We start from the raw sequence: 6000 nt of genomic DNA on the forward strand, positions 1-6000 counted from the left end.
TGTGGTTTGGAAGTTGGAGCGGGGAACTTAGGTTAAGAGCACACAGTTCCTGCCCAGGTTCCTAGACCAGCTATCATGGGTAGGCTTTTGTAGAGGACAGCAGGGAGTCCAAGAAAAACTGTTTTCAGAAATGAGGATTGTACAGCATAAGTTTCCTACATGAGCTGCTGTTTCAGGTGTCAAAATTTTACTTTCAAATCATTTCATCTGACTCAATTAGAAGAGCATTCAAATTACATGTAAAAGGTACTCCATTAAAAAAAAAAAAAAGGCAGATTTCATCTAAAACGTTTTTACTACTAGAAAAAAAAAAAAAATCTTTGTTTTTGACATGAGATCTCATGTAGCCCAGGATGGCTTTAATCTCACTCTTAGCTTCTTCTGATCCTCCTGCTTCTAACTCCTGCGTGTGAGGTGCTAGTGTTAGTTACAGGCATGCAGCACCACACCTAGTTTAAGAATTAAAATTGAATCTTGAATCTTGGGGAACTCCTACAATACGAAATCTGTTAATACACTGTTTTTGGAGGGGAAGAATAGGGAGGACAACAATTACAAGGTCTTGCTATGGAGCCCTGGCCAGTCTATTGCTATATACAACAGACTGGTCTCAAACTGACAATAATCCTGCTTCTACTTCCCAAGTGCTGGTATTACAGGCACACACCACCATATGTGGGTGGCAGAGCTAAGCAATTCCTAATATCTAGAAATACATAAAATTAAGAAACAAAACTGGCTGGACTGGATATGATGGCTCATGTCTACAACCTCAGCACTCAGGAGGCTGAATCAAAGAGAGCACCACAGGTTTGAGGTTAACCTGGTCTATACAAAGAGTTCCTAGGCTACATAGTAAGAGCCTGCCTCAAACAAAACAAAACACTTGACAGAGAACATTAAAACAAATGAGAAGAAATATATTAAATACTAACATTAAGAATGTTTAAAACTTTGTGTAAAATTGACTTTATACTAGATTTAAACATGACTAAATATCAAGTTGATCAGAGTGATAAGGTGAAAGAATCACTAATACTAGTAAATTGCTGTTTAAAAAAACTGACAGCATTTTCTGATGAGCGTTCCATATGCAAAAATAAACATTTTTAATGAATATGCTCTTTTCTTCTTAAAAACTATCACTATAAAATTCAAAGGCAAGGATTCCAACACCTGTAGTAATGGAATTTGTTGTGCTGCATTCTAAAATTGCAGAAGGGACTAGAGAGATGGCTCAGCAGTAAGAGCACTGACTGCTCTTGCATAGGACCTGGGTTTGTTTCCCCATATCCATATGGCAGCTAACAACTGTCCATAACTCCAATTCCAGGGGAATCTGACACCCTCTTCTGACCTCCACGGGGCATTGCACAACATGGGTACACTTACACACATGCAGGCAATACACACATATGCATAAAAAAATAATAAATAATAATAAATTTTCTAAAATTGCAGGAGACTAACAGCTCTATTTTCTCCCTCAGGATTGGGATTATCTGTGTCACCACTGCACTGTACAATCAGGTAATTGCTTTCCACGTCTGAGATCTACAAACAGATCACTAAGTCAGGATGGACTGTATACTGAGCCTCATCTCCACCTGGTAAGACTGTATACCAAGCTGCACCTCAACCTATCAGGTCTTGGAAATGCTGACATTTAGAACTGAGTTGGTGCTGTAATGTGACAAAACTTTTGGGATATCGAGGTAATGTCAATGTACTGTGCATATAAAATGTATACAACTATTTAAGGACCAGACTGAAGGGGGCTGAATGGTGATCCCCAAAGAAACCAGGTCCTAATCCCTGGAACTTATTGTAGGAGAAGCAAAAAGATTAAGTTAAAGACTTAGAAATAAATTTATGTATTTATGTATTTACTTACTTATCTGTCTGTCTTTTGGAGACTCCCTGTAGCCCCAGCTGGCCTAGAACTCACTATGTAGACCAGGCCTTGAACTCACAGAGATCTGCCTGCCTCTGCCTCTGCCTCCCGAGTGCTAGGACTAAAAGTGTGTGTCACTATGCCCAGCTAGAATCATGTATCTTAATGAGCTCAGACCCAACAAAGTCACCAAGTCAAAAGTTGAACACCACTTGTCACGCTATGTGCATAAGCCACCTAAGCATGCCATGCTGTCCATGCTCTCCATTGGGAGAAAAACGGATAAGGACTAAGATAAATGTGGGTCAAAAGACAGAACAAAGACTTATTCTGAAAGCTATCCAAGGAAAAGATCCTAAATTGGCCATCTCTTCAAAAGCCAAATTTGGGTATGAGGGGACAACAGTAGATAGCCTCTGTGGGAAAATCATAAGTAAATTATGATTAAAACTCACATGTGAGCCAGGCGTGGTGGCGCACACCTTTAGTCCTAGCACTTGGGAGGCAGAGGCAGAGGCAGAGGCAGGTAGATCTCTGTGAGTTTCAGGCCAGCCTGGTCTACATAGCGAGTCTCAGGCCACCTGGGGTTACAGGGAGACCCTGCTCAAAAAGACCAAAAAAAAAAAGGACCACCTCATTTGAACTGTTTTCTTGATAATAAATATATTTAAAACACCAGAGAGAAAAGAAGAATTCCTTTTTTTCAGCACTGGTATTTTCATTTAGACAACAGCAACAAAAAAAAGTTTGGGGAAAGGGACTGAAAGGTCATTTATTTCATAAAGGAACCTGCACAAAGTTTAACAGAATATAACTGATATACTGTATGTAAACATGGTCTGTATTCAATCTGCAAACAAGCATATAATCCAATCATTCACTAACAAAATGTAATAAAGAACTGTTAAAGTTCAGTCTCCCAAGCACAAATGACTCAACTAAAAGTCATGCCAAGGAGATCAGGGAAAGATCAAGTTATAAGGTCAGTTCTCATACGTACATCCCTAACTATCCAAATGATAGCTCAAAATGAGGTCAAAACAGTCTTGAGGAAAAAAAAGAAAGCCTCAAAGGTGATCAAAGGTGAGATTGAGACAAGGTAGGAAGGGGTGATGTTGAGTCCCAAGATGCTCCTTCTGACATGCAAGCACACACTTCTTTCCTTCAAAGTGGCTCCTCTTCCTCCTCTCCCCTTCACTGGCTGCGTCAGAACCTCCTCATCAGTGTCTCTGACTCCTCCCTTTCCTTGACACCCAATAGATCCCTTGGATTATGTACTGCTGCCATGTGTTCAGGCGTTGTGTGTTCACTGGTTGGTGCTGGGGGTGGAACTTGAGGCTTCTTGAATGCTAGGCACCCACTCAAACATTGAGCTACATGCTCGGCCCCTCATTCAGATGTTTTTAATCACAAAAACTACAAACACACAGGACATTACTGTGATTTTTTTCAAAAACAAGCCATTTTTAATAGAAAAGAACTAATGCTATAAATAGCCAATGGAGATTTTCCAACTATCTAAGAGATTAACGTATCTATACAACGGAGTATAACATAATTGATCAAAAAAGATAAATTTTGATAGTATTCCTTTGGTGGGCTTGTCACATAATTAACAGTAACCAGTCAACGGAGAAAAGATAGCCTCCCTTAACTCTAACAGCTGAAACCAGGCTTTTTATATTATTTATATAGAACTAAACCTAAGATCACTGTCTGGTAGAGAAAATTTGTTCAAATTCACATGCACAGGCCCAAACAATTCTTTAGCTGCTTACACAACTATGCTTGTATGCACAAGCGCCTGTCCTCATCACACTTCCCAAACATTGCTCTACCCCCTCCACCACCCCTGCCAGAAACACTGCCTAAACTTTTTCTTTTCGTGGCTTATGGAAAGTGAGAACATTTGTTCATCACTCTGGAAAAATTAAAATTACACCTGGCTTGCCCATCAGCTTGATCTGAGTAGTCAGGCAGTCTCATGCCCTGAACTGAGAGGGATAAATCTTGGCACCACTTTCCAAGTTCTGCTGTCCAAACTGCCTTAAAAGAACACCCTTCATTATCTAAAAAGAGCTCTTCCCTTCACCCACACACAGTGTCATTCTCCAGGGTCCTGTAAGAAAAGCACTGACAAATGACTAGCCATCAGGGATTGAGGAACCTTGATCTTAAATTTTGGAGGAGGGTGTCCAGGAGAAGTTAGAGAGAAAGTAGGACATGAATACAGTCCAAATCCAGTGTAGGCATGTATATATGAAATTCTCAAATAATAAATAGATTTTTTAAAAAAAAGAATCATGATTCTGAGGATGAGAGGTTTATTCAAACAGATCCACAGAAGCTTAGGAATGTCCTTTGCTCTAATTCTGAACAATTCACAAAATATGAAGGCAAAAGAAAATATCACCCAGCTTTACTTCACTATAAGCAAGAGGATAAAGAATCCTGAATCCCTGAATCAACTTCTCAAGTAACACAAATCCTTAACATCCCATTTCGTAATCAGCTATACTACTCTACAGTTTGGCTCTTCCTTAGCCAAAGACCCTAATGAAGGCTGGGTGTCTCCCATTCAATGATGAACAGCCATGCAATCTAGATAGCTGAAAACATCTCTCCTTTACCTTCTACAAGTAAGGAAAGGACTCTTCCTCATGGTGCATCAAGACCATTCTTCAATCTCTAATTCAGCTAATCAGATCTGACATCAGTTATATTCAAACCCTCTGACCATCAGAAATTTTCCCTCAGTTATGCAGTGTCATTATGGAATTCTGCAAGTAGTTACACCTTTGAATTACCAACCAATCAATTAAATAAAGCCACCTGCTATCTGCCTGTGACTTGCTTCCTTGTGTATACCAACAATTAAAGACATAATTCCTCCAGCTAACTAGAAATCCATCTAAGAAAGTCCTAGATAATCCAACCTCCTCAAAAATACCCGTAGCTGGGTCTATATAATCCCAGCTACTTGGGAGACTGAGGCAGGAGGATTGCAAGTTCAAGATCAACCTGAGTAACTTAGTGAGACCTATCTCCAAAAATAGAGCATTGAAGTAAGGATATATATATACCTCAGTGATAGGGTACTTTCCTAGCACATACAAGGCCCTAGGTTTGATGCCCAGGTCCAGAGACAAGGTAGGACATAGCCAATTAATCTGGGAAGACCCTGCTGTGGTTATCAAAATAGCTCAAATGGTAAGAACTAGAGGTGATTGTCCACAACAGTTGTGTAACTGCTCAAACAGATTCTAATCAGCAGACTCTCAATTTTGGATATCTACAATTCTAGTCTCTTGTGAGCTCTTGAGATTTATTAAAGGACAAAAAGAACACAATTGTCTTCAACTACATTGTCCAAACTAGAAGAGTGGAGATTCAGTAAGGGTCTTATTTGTCTTAAAAAATTAATTAGCAAAATAACACAACTACCATAAAAGAAAATCATCAAGATGTTTCTAATTGTACCAGTACCAAAAATTAAAATAAAACTCTGTTATGCCTTGAGTATGGAATATCCCCAAAAGGCTCATGGGTTAAAACCTAGGTCCCTACCTGGTGGCATAATTTTGGGAACTCGCAGAAGATGAAGCCTAGCTAAAGACAACAGGTAGTGAGTCCTTCCCAGTACCTTTTCTGTAGCTCCTTTCTGAATCCTTTCTCTCTGCTTCCTGTCTGACATGAGGTAAAGAATCTTCTTGGCCACATGCTCTGACTGCCATGGTGACCTCCCTACCCAAGTGCACAGGGCCAAGGCACCATGGGCTGAACCCTCTAAAACCATGAGCCAAAATGAATCTTTCCTCTCTCTACTTCTTTTCTGTCTAGTCACAGCAATGAGAAAACTAATAAATTATCATTTTTAATGCCACATGACTAAACAGGGTATCAGTGTTAAAGGAAGGAAGCAGCAGTAGCTTCATCAGAACTTAGCAAAGCAGTACTTCAACATCTGTGACTATCTGATTAATACCTACTTTTTCCACCATATCCATATCTATATTACCTACCAGGAGAACAAAGATTCTAATTTTGTTTCTCCCTGCCTCAATGCCTAGAATTATGCCACATATATATATATATATATATATATA

Source organism: Nannospalax galili, unplaced genomic scaffold (assembly GCF_000622305.1).
Source record: "Nannospalax galili isolate Female #2095 unplaced genomic scaffold, S.galili_v1.0 scaffold146, whole genome shotgun sequence".
Classification (NCBI taxonomy): domain Eukaryota; kingdom Metazoa; phylum Chordata; class Mammalia; order Rodentia; family Spalacidae; genus Nannospalax; species Nannospalax galili.